Consider the following 11,667-nt stretch of genomic DNA (forward strand, 5'->3'; position numbering starts at 1 on the left):
TTGCTTTTGTTTTGTTTCGTAGTGAGAGTGATCGTGTTTAATAAGGACTCTCACTGACCAGTTAATGGTCCTTTTTATACATGTGGTCTTATGTGAATTGCTTATTTGTTGGTGGCTTCATGCATTTGTCCTTAGTGAAAACTGTATTTTTTATATTGATTTAGTATTGTCAGTGTTTTAACTGCCTTTGTGCCTTATTTGGGTTAATAAAAATACCCATCTTTCTAACATCTTCAACCTCCTGAGTCCTCTTATGAGTAACATCTTGCTCTAAGCGTGAAGGCTATCCCGACCTTTTACAGAGTCTTATCTTATCAGGATAACCCAATCAGCCAGCAAGATACGGGAACCTGTAACTAATATCATAGGTTGACTGACCTGTCAGTCTGAAACAATGCGCACACCCAAGACTATTTTGTTGCTATCATATGTCCATGGTTGCTATGGTAAACTCTGCTAAGTCTGTGCGTGAAAAACATAAACTAATACTTTCCTTGACTGGTCCACACATGTGTCAATCATGACTGTAGACCAATGAGATGCAAAGATATCCGAGTGCACAACAGAGAAGGTGGGATGTAAATAGTAATTCACGTGCATTTGTTTTGCCGTTTAGCCACGCAAGTTTTGACAGTTCTATAACGTAATGCAGGTGCACAACAAAACACATTTATTCTACATCATCATGGCTTCTAAAAATAAAACAGAGAGCCAGCCCCCAAAAAGATTGTTTTTATGGGGTAACAGTAGTATTGGAAGAGCTTCAACGGTTGGATGACGAGAAGATTGAAATAGAGTCTGGTATAATCAAAAAGCAGCAAAAGTCACGGAAGTGTATGGAGGGCTCACCGATTATTTATATTCTAACTTTTGATTGGGATGAGATATCAGTTCCAAATTTGTTCAAGTGATGGCATACCCTTGGGGGCACACAATTATATGACAAAACTGGGCATTTCTATTCATTTTCCTACTTACATCCACAGTAATCTAGATGTAAATGAAAAAAAATAGGGAGCGCCTACATTTTGGGAAGGTTATCGACATCTTTCTAAAATTTCAGATATCATATATGGTACTCATAGCTTGACGGGTACTCTGTAACATCAAATTGAAATTTTCCACCATACTGTGCCTAAAACTCAAAAGTAAGCCTTTACATTTGGGCATGGAATTTTTAGGTCATTTAGGAAAAAACATCAAGGTTCTAACAGGTTAAATGAAAATGGGTTTGCAAAAATGTTTATGCTGAATTAGTGAAGAATTCACTGTAAATTTACATAGAATCATGCTAAATTGTTAGTATGTACATAAACCATAATATAATGAGCTACATATTAAATTACAGATTATCAGTGTAATTTTATTTTCATTTGCATGTATTTCAGAAAAATGGAAAATGTATGTATAAATAATACAGTTATTTTCTGTAAAAAAAATTGAAATCCATGTAATTTGTCATTATTGGCATTATCCTTAAAATAGGAGTCGTGTTTTTAATTTATAGTTAACCTCCATTATTATATGTAGTTTCGCATACAATTTCAAAAAACAGAAAACCACTGTAAAAATGTAGAGTTATTAACTGTAAAATTAGGTTGTTTTTTTACAGTGTACTGTCTCAGCCTGCATCCAACTGCAAACTGACCTGTAGCAGTACTGGGATTCAATGTTGATGTTGGTCTCTTCTTCTTCTTCTTTTTCTCCTCCTCCTCCTTCTTTAACGATTTTGGATACCCTATCTCCGGATCAGTTCTGCTGCGCTGGACGATGGAACAGGAAGTTCTCGACAGGTATGCCAAACATTCTGGGCCGTACAGTGGCGATAACGGCTGGGGATAAATTCCATGGCTCGCTGTCAACGCGCTGAAAGCACCTGAGTGCTATGTGACAGTGTGGGCTGCGTGACAGGAGGGCTTGGGGTAATGGACGTGTAAGGGTGGGGGCATTTGCAGGGGAGGGGGTGGGTGGGATTACAGGACTGAGGTTGAAGGATGGGGGTGGGGTAGGGGGGTTGGTCGATGCATGTGATACCGGGCTCACCGGACACCCGACAGAAGTTGTCAGTGGCAGAGTCGATCAAACACCCCGCTTATCTGCCGCTCTGTCTATCAGAGCCAGGAGTGGGTGGGTACTGGGTTTAGGGTAGGGGGTGGGAAATGCAGGGGGGCAGGGGTGTGTTTGGTTTGTGTGTGTGTGTGTGTGTGTGTGTGTGTGTGTGTGTGTGTGTGTGTGTGTGTGTGTGTCTGAGTGTGTATGTGTGTGTGTGTGTGTGTGTCTGAGTGTGTATTTTGATATCCACCCTCCTGCTGCACCCCCTTCCTCATCCTTCTCCCCTCTGGGACACACACACACACACACACACACACACACACACACACACACACACATACACACTCAGACACACACACACACACACACACACCCACACAAAAGCACACACGCGCGCACCATCCCCTGGTAGTCTGACGTTAGCTGAACGCCATGGCTGGGTGACACCACCAGTTCTGCCATCTTTGTGCAATTCCTCTGGCATTTTTCATCAACAGGTTAATGAGACAGACAGACAGACAGAGCGAGACAGAGTACCTGAGGATGAAGGAGTGAGAGAGATAGACAGACAAACAGGAACATGCAGAGAGGCAGAGGCAAAGGGGGAAACAGAGACAGAAAGACCCAGAAAAACATAAACAATAAAACCTGATACTATCAGATGACTCTTATAAAAACTCTCAGACCTCTCTCACTGTCCCTCTCGATCTGTCTGTCTGTCTGTCTAGCTCTCTCTCTCTCTGTCCAGGGGTGTACTGGCGATCGGGCAAGCAGGGAAAAATCCCGGTGGGCTGCTGCCTTTTTGGAACGGTAGACTATAAAAACAAAATGTATGTTACGTTTTTACTAGCACTATCTGCTCTATCTGCCTCCTATCTGCTCTATCTGCTCTATCTGCTCTATCTGCTCTATCTGCCTCCTATCTGCTCTATCTGCTCTATCTGCTCTATCTGCCTCCTATCTGCTCTATCTGCTCTATCTGCCTCCTATCTGCTCTATCTGCCTCCTATCTGCTCTATCTGCTCTATCTGCTCTATCTGCCTCCTATCTGCTCTATCTGCTCTATCTGCCTCCTATCTGCTCTATCTGCTCTATCTGCCTCCTATCTGCCTCCAATCTGCTCTATCTGCCTCCTATCTGCCTCCTATCTGCTCTATCTGCCTCCAATCTGCTATATCTGCCTCCTATCTGATCTATCTGCCTCCAATCTGCTATATCTGCCTCCTATCTGATCTATCTGCCTCCTATCTGCCTCCTATCTGATCTATCTGCCTCCTATCTGCCTCCTATCTGCCTCCTATCTGATCTATCTGCCTCCTATCTGCCTCCTATCTGCCTCCTATCTGATCTATCTGCTCTATCTGATCTATCTGATCTATCTGCCTCCTATCTGCTCTATCTGCTCTATCTGCCTCATATCTGCCTCCAATCTGCTCTATCTGCCTCCTACATGCTCTATCTGCCTCCTATCTGCCTCCTTTCTGCCTCCTATCTGCTCTATCTGCCTTCTATCTGCCTCCAATCTGCCTCCTGCCCTATCTGCTCTATCTGCCTCCTATCTGCTCTATCTGCCCTATCTGCTCTATCTGCCTCCAATCTGCCCTATCTGCTCTATCTGCCTCCTATCTGATCTATCTGCCTCCTATCTGCTCTATCTGCCTCCTATCTGCCTCCTATCTGCTCTATCTGCTCTATCTGATCTATCTGCCTCCTATCTGCTCTATCTGCCTCCAATCTGCCCTATCTGCTCTATCTGCCTCCTATCTGATCTATCTGCCTCCTATCTGCTCTATCTGCCTCCTATCTGCCTCCTATCTGCTCTATCTGCTCTATCTGCCCTATCTGCTCTATCTGATCTATCTGCCTCCTATCTGCCTCCTGTCTGCCTCCTATCTGCCTCCTATCTGCCTCCTATCTGATCTATCTGCTCTATCTGATCTATCTGCCTCCTATCTGCTCTATCTGCTCTATCTGCCTCATATCTGCCTCCAATCTGCTCTATCTGCCTCCTATCTGCCTCCTATCTGCTCTATCTGCCTCCAATCTGCTCTTTCTGCTCTATCTGCCTCATATCTGCCTCCAATCTGCCCTATCTGCTCTATCTGCCTCCTATCTGATCTATCTGCCTCCTATCTGCTCTATCTGCCTCCTATCTGCCTCCTATCTGCTCTATCTGCTCTATCTGATCTATCTGCCTCCTATCTGATCTATCTGCCTCCTATCTGCCTCCTATCTGATCTATCTGCCTCCTATCTGCCTCCTATCTGCCTCCTATCTGCCTCCTATCTGATCTATCTGCTCTATCTGATCTATCTGCCTCCTATCTGCTCTATCTGCTCTATCTGCCTCATATCTGCCTCCTATCTGCTCTATCTGCCTCCTACATGCTCTATCTGCCTCCTATCTGCCTCCTATCTGCCTCCTATCTGCCTCCTATCTGCCTCCTATCTGCCTCCTATCTGCTCTATCTGCTCTATCTGATCTATCTGCCTCCTATCTGCTCTATCTGCTCTATCTGCCTCATATCTGCCTCCAATCTGCCCTATCTGCTCTATCTGCCTCCTATCTGATCTATCTGCCTCCTATCTGCTCTATCTGCCTCCTATCTGCCTCCTATCTGCTCTATCTGCTCTATCTGATCTATCTGCCTCCTATCTGATCTATCTGCCTCCTATCTGCCTCCTATCTGATCTATCTGCCTCCTATCTGCCTCCTATCTGCCTCCTATCTGCCTCCTATCTGATCTATCTGCTCTATCTGATCTATCTGCCTCCTATCTGCTCTATCTGCTCTATCTGCCTCATATCTGCCTCCAATCTGCTCTATCTGCCTCCTACATGCTCTATCTGCCTCCTATCTGCCTCCTTTCTGCCTCCTATCTGCTCTATCTGCCTCCTATCTGCCTCCAATCTGCCTCCTGCCCTATCTGCTCTATCTGCCTCCTATCTGCTCTATCTGCCCTATCTGCTCTATCTGCCTCCAATCTGCCCTATCTGCTCTATCTGCCTCCTATCTGATCTATCTGCCTCCTATCTGCTCTATCTGCCTCCTATCTGCCTCCTATCTGCTCTATCTGCTCTATCTGATCTATCTGCCTCCTATCTGCTCTATCTGCCTCCAATCTGCCCTATCTGCTCTATCTGCCTCCTATCTGATCTATCTGCCTCCTATCTGCTCTATCTGCCTCCTATCTGCCTCCTATCTGCTCTATCTGCTCTATCTGCCCTATCTGCTCTATCTGATCTATCTGCCTCCTATCTGCCTCCTGTCTGCCTCCTATCTGCCTCCTATCTGCCTCCTATCTGATCTATCTGCTCTATCTGATCTATCTGCCTCCTATCTGCTCTATCTGCTCTATCTGCCTCATATCTGCCTCCAATCTGCTCTATCTGCCTCCTATCTGCCTCCTATCTGCTCTATCTGCCTCCAATCTGCTCTTTCTGCTCTATCTGCCTCATATCTGCCTCCAATCTGCCCTATCTGCTCTATCTGCCTCCTATCTGATCTATCTGCCTCCTATCTGCTCTATCTGCCTCCTATCTGCCTCCTATCTGCTCTATCTGCTCTATCTGATCTATCTGCCTCCTATCTGATCTATCTGCCTCCTATCTGCCTCCTATCTGATCTATCTGCCTCCTATCTGCCTCCTATCTGCCTCCTATCTGCCTCCTATCTGATCTATCTGCTCTATCTGATCTATCTGCCTCCTATCTGCTCTATCTGCTCTATCTGCCTCATATCTGCCTCCTATCTGCTCTATCTGCCTCCTACATGCTCTATCTGCCTCCTATCTGCCTCCTATCTGCCTCCTATCTGCCTCCTATCTGCCTCCTATCTGCCTCCTATCTGCCTCCTATCTGCTCTATCTGCTCTATCTGATCTATCTGCCTCCTATCTGCTCTATCTGCTCTATCTGCCTCATATCTGCCTCCAATCTGCCCTATCTGCTCTATCTGCCTCCTATCTGATCTATCTGCCTCCTATCTGCTCTATCTGCCTCCTATCTGCCTCCTATCTGCTCTATCTGCTCTATCTGATCTATCTGCCTCCTATCTGATCTATCTGCCTCCTATCTGCCTCCTATCTGATCTATCTGCCTCCTATCTGCCTCCTATCTGCCTCCTATCTGCCTCCTATCTGCCTCCTATCTGATCTATCTGCTCTATCTGATCTATCTGCCTCCTATCTGCTCTATCTGCTCTATCTGCCTCATATCTGCCTCCTATCTGCTCTATCTGCCTCCTACATGCTCTATCTGCCTCCTATCTGCCTCCTTTCTGCCTCCTATCTGCTCTTTCTGCTCTATCTGCTCTATCCTATCTGCCTCCTATCTGCATCCTATCTGCCTCCTATCTGATCTATCTGCCTCCTATCTGCCTCCTATCTGATCTATCTGCTCTATCTGATCTATCTGCCTCCTATCTGCCTCCTATCTGATCTATCTGCCTCCTATCTGCCTCCTTTCTGCCTCCTATCTGCTCTTTCTGCTCTATCTGCTCTATCCTATCTGCCTCCTATCTGCCTCCTATCTGATCTATCTGCTCTATCTGATCTATCTGCCTCCTATCTGCCTCCTACATGCTCTATCTGCCTCCTATCTGCCTCCTTTCTGCCTCCTATCTGCTCTTTCTGCTCTATCTGCTCTATCCTATCTGCCTCCTATCTGCATCCTATCTGCCTCCTATCTGATCTATCTGCCTCCTATCTGCTCTATCTGCTCTTTCTGCTCTATCTGCCTCCTATCTGCCTCCTATATGCCTCCTATCTGATCTATCTACTCTATCTGATCTATCTGCCTCCTATCTGCTCTATCTGCTCTATCTGCCTCATATCTGCCTCCTATCTGCTCTATCTGCCTCCTACATGCTCTATCTGCCTCCTATCTGCCTCCTTTCTGCCTCCTATCTGCTCTTTCTGCTCTATCTACTCTATCCTATCTGCCTCCTATCTGCTCTATCTGCCTCCTATCTGCCTCCAATCTGCCTCCTGCCCTATCTGCTCTATCTGCCTCCTATCTGCTCTATCTGCCCTATCTGCTCTATCTGCCTCCAATCTGCCCTATAAGCTCTATCTGCCTCCTATCTGATCTATCTGCCTCCTATCTGCCTCCTATCTGCCTCCAATCTGCCTCCTGCCCTATCTGCTCTATCTGCCTCCTTTCTGATCTATCTGCCTCCTATCTGCTCTATCTGCCTCCAATCTGCTCTATCTGCCTCCTATCTGCTCTATCTGCCTCCAATCTGCCCTATCTGCTCTATCTGCCTCATATCTGCTCTATCTGCCTCCAATCTGCCCTATCTGCTCTATCTGCCTCATATCTGATCTATCTGCCTACAATCTGATCTATCTGCCTCCTATCTGATCTATCTGCCTCCTATCTGCTCTATCTGCCTCCAATCTGCTCTATCTGCCTCCTATCTGCTCTATCTGCCTCCTATCTGGTCCTCCAGCCAGAGCTAACAGATAAGTCCAGGGTAGAACCTCTTTCCCAGGCTCTGTCTGTCTGTGTCTGTCAGCTCTCCTCCATCCCCATCACGAGGCTACATTTGCAAAATAATGATGTCCACACGTCACCACGTTTGTAAGTAGTCAAAATAAATTGGGACCTTGTTGGCTGACGAGCCTCCAACCTTCTGGGCAGACGCGCCGCAAAGAGCGCAGGCAGAGATTCTCTTTGACACTATTGTCTGCTTCTGTCGAGCAGCCTGTAGTCAGGTCACGAAAAACAATATGAAGCTGATGAAGAGAGGCGTGAGCCGTGATCCTGCGGTTCCAGCTTGTACGCCTCTGCTCAGCGGCAGACGAGGTGATTTTTTTTTTCCAAGTGCAGGTATTCCTGTGCTGTGCTACCGAGTCTGCCTAACATAGAGAACCTCTGATAGGTTTGGGGAAAATATTACTCTCTGTGATATACGGTGTTGGGTCATGACATGTGTGTAGGCGGGACAACAAAGACTGGGTTTGGGATGATACCTTTGATGTGAGTTATTGTAGTTGTACACGCAGGGGTCAGTCACTGTTTTATGGCATTGAATATATACTAAAAAGGTCTCACTTGAAGCGAATTGACATCGTAAGTTATTCAGCAGACTCTTTTAATCCGAAGTGATTTAAAGTATAGAGAGAAGTATGTAGATGATCAGTACTCCATGTTTCCTCATTGACCTGACCCATTTACACAGTAAACTCCACCTTGCTAATACTTGTAAGGTAGGCTGGTTTTAAGAGCCTTTTTTACTGAGAAGCCATATTGCGTCCCTGCGACTGCATCAAAAATAAATCCCCCTGAGGCTTGTAGCACTACCTAAACTATCTACAGAGAAGGCAGACATTTACATTTGCATGTTATGGTCACAAATATTTTTAATGGGTTCACAACATTCTTTTCAAATATTCGACCACTAAATGTAGAACTATCATAACCGAACATAAATCAATATAGTAGGCTATGTCAGGGAAACTGATCAGGCTGCACATGGTTGGACGCTCCATTACTCCCTATCTGTATCAGTAGCACCCTCTGCTGTCCCTTCCTGTCTGTCAATGTTGCTCTGCTGTTCAAAACTAGCCAGCAGGTCGACACAAGACGTCTCTCTTTCAAGATTTTGAATCCTCAACCCTTCGACCCACTTGTCTTACATCCTATTTCTTCTTTGCAGTAGCAAGCAGAGTGTTTTACAAGGTGTTCTTCCTGTTTTTTTTTAAGAAGGCCTCGGGTTGCTTCAGCTGTGTGCATCAGCGTGTGATTTTGGCTACTTACTCAACACACACACACACACACACACACACACACACACATGCACGCACGCAAGCACACACACACACACACACTCTTGAGACTTGCATGAGACTATACTTTATGTTTACAAAGAGAAAAGATGCACCCAGAGTGAATGGCAAGCGTCTGGTTTGTGGGTTGTAGTGGTGCGGCGGTCTGATGTGGGGAGGTGTTGTAACAATGCATTTCATTGCACTCATTGTACTGCGCATTCCTACAGTCATGCCAGATGAATAGGTCTTAGTATGTCTTAGCCTTCTGCATCAGTGACAGTAGTACTCAACCGCCTCCTCATTCCATGAAGAGTCACGAAGAAACAGACATGGAGTTATTTGTGGTTACTGTGCGATTCCAAGGATGTTAAAGCAGCAATAAGGAGTTCTGTTCCAAAACTAGCAAGCTAACTACCTTAAAGGCATTCAAAAGCCTTGCAAACACCACCAACAGCCCAGTTGACACTGATAGAAGCTTGCCAACACACTCACTGGTGTCGTTTGGCAGTATAGCTGGCAATGTCATGTTGTGAAAGCTTTTCTTCTATTTTTGCAGGGTATTCCAGCCCGGTATACAAAACTGCATAGGGCATATCCTGGATGGCTAGTGGGAAAGACACAGGTGTTTATCGGTCCTTCACACGGCCATATGCCATCAAAATTAATTTGAGGATGGTACCAAAACGAGTTGCCTATAAAACCATTCCTCAAAATGTGTCAAATTGTTGCATAGTGTTACTCTAAGACAGTTGGTAGTTGTAGTCCATATGCTGTGCACATGATGACTGTGTTCATGTTGCTTTGGCAGAGAGAGGACACTGCTTAACATGATTAAAAGGGTGACATGACCTGCTTTTCGATCTCTGTAGAAGAATCTGAATCTTCCCAGACATCACCGGGAATGGTTTTGGAGAATTAATGAGAACTGAAGTCGAGGGACAAGAAACGAGGAAGACTGTCCTCTTCAGTGATACAGAGTAGTCCCTTTATCCTCATCGGTCTTTCTACCTGGTCTCTGTCTCTCCCTAGGCGCTTCTCCTCTCTCTCCATTCATTTTAGCTTTATCACTCTCTTTCTCAACATCCACCTCTCCTTTCTTGTGTGAACTGGAAGTGGGCCAGTCGGAATCGCATTAGCCTCCGTCCATGCCGGACTCGCATCATCCGTCCTGTCGCTTATGACACCGCTAAGATGGAGCTAGTTGGGAATGATGGTACTATTCATCACCGCTCTCGTATGTGAACATTTGTCTTCCACCTCCCTTCCTAAGTCTACATCATCATCTTCTCTCTCTCTCCTCTCTTGTTCTTTCTCTCTCCTCTCTCGCTCTCTATCTCTGTTTGACATCTTACTTTAGGGGGGTGTTTTGGATGGCATCAACCATCAACAGGGTATTCCCACACACACACACACACACACAGACACGCACACACACACACACGCACACACACACACGCACACACACACACACACACACACACACACACACACACACACACACACACACAGTATAACCTATATTAAACCTCCATAGGACACATACATGAGGAGAAGATGTGATGCAGTAAGGCCTGATACTACTGGCTTTTTCTCTGATCCCAAAGAAGAAAGAATCACTAGTTGTGTGTGTGTGTGTGTGTGTGTTTGAGTATGTGTGTGTGTGTGTGTGTGTGTGTGTGCACTGGGGAAGGTGGGGCACTCGCCGACAGCTAAACATCCATGAGCCTAAATCCAAATAATCTAGAGCCAAACCCACGCCACAACTTTCCAAAATGACTTTTTTATTATTATTAACGTTTCCATACAGTTCACCGACATGTTGCCACACATGTGTCCTTCATTGCAGTATAGCTAAATGTACAAACATCGAGTCATCTTTGGGGACACATGTTTGGATTTATAAAATATTTATCCATAAAACATGGCTGGTTGACAGGCACGGTCAGTCTCCAGACTTAGGATACAGAATGACTACCACAGTAGCCATGTACAAGAACTCCCTTGTGCGAGGAGAAATGGTCAATATCATTAAAGTTTTGTACATTATTTATTACACAAAAGGAAAAACACAAACGCTCAAGTGTGAGGTTGTCCCTGAAACTGAGGTCGTAGGTCGAAGGTCGGGGGTCAAACCGTCTGGTGTGCACTAAACAGGACATCTGTTCCGGTCAGTGGCACTCAAAGGGCCATTTGGCAATTTCATGAGGATGTTAATATAGGCACCATTGTGAAATTATAAATGTCGTATAAATGCATATAGAACTTCAACACACCTCTTAGGGCTGGTTCCATTCGCCGATAAAAAATGATTTAAAACCTGAACCATATGAAGTCAAGATAGGAACAGTTACTTATAAACTACAATTATAACTGATAATTTAAAACTAATAATGTATAACTAACTTGTCTGTAACATTCTGAGTGAATGAATGAACAGCATGATGACTTAAATAGGAAATAGCTCAATGCTTTTCACTGATGCAACAAACATAAACGTTTCAGGCATAACAAGGCACCAGGTAGACTTATGCAGGAAGCTAACAATCCTTCAGATGCAAGAGATGTAGAGAGGTATAAACCTCCTTTAAAGACATATTCATATACATTCCTTTGCAATAGCATATTATGCCCCACTTATAGTCTAAGGAAGGCACTCACATGTGCCAAAGACGCTCTTTCGTAAAAGTAAGGCACACAAAAAAAGTAAAAAACAAACAAACAAACAAACAAAAAATATGATTGTACAGAATTATTCAGAGATGCACAGATTCTACTCCGCTCCGCTTTGCTAAAACCAAATGACACGACAGGCAAAACAGGCAAAACAGACAGTACAGAGCGTTG

This window comes from Sprattus sprattus (assembly GCF_963457725.1).
Source record: "Sprattus sprattus genome assembly, chromosome: 1".
NCBI lineage: Eukaryota > Metazoa > Chordata > Actinopteri > Clupeiformes > Clupeidae > Sprattus > Sprattus sprattus.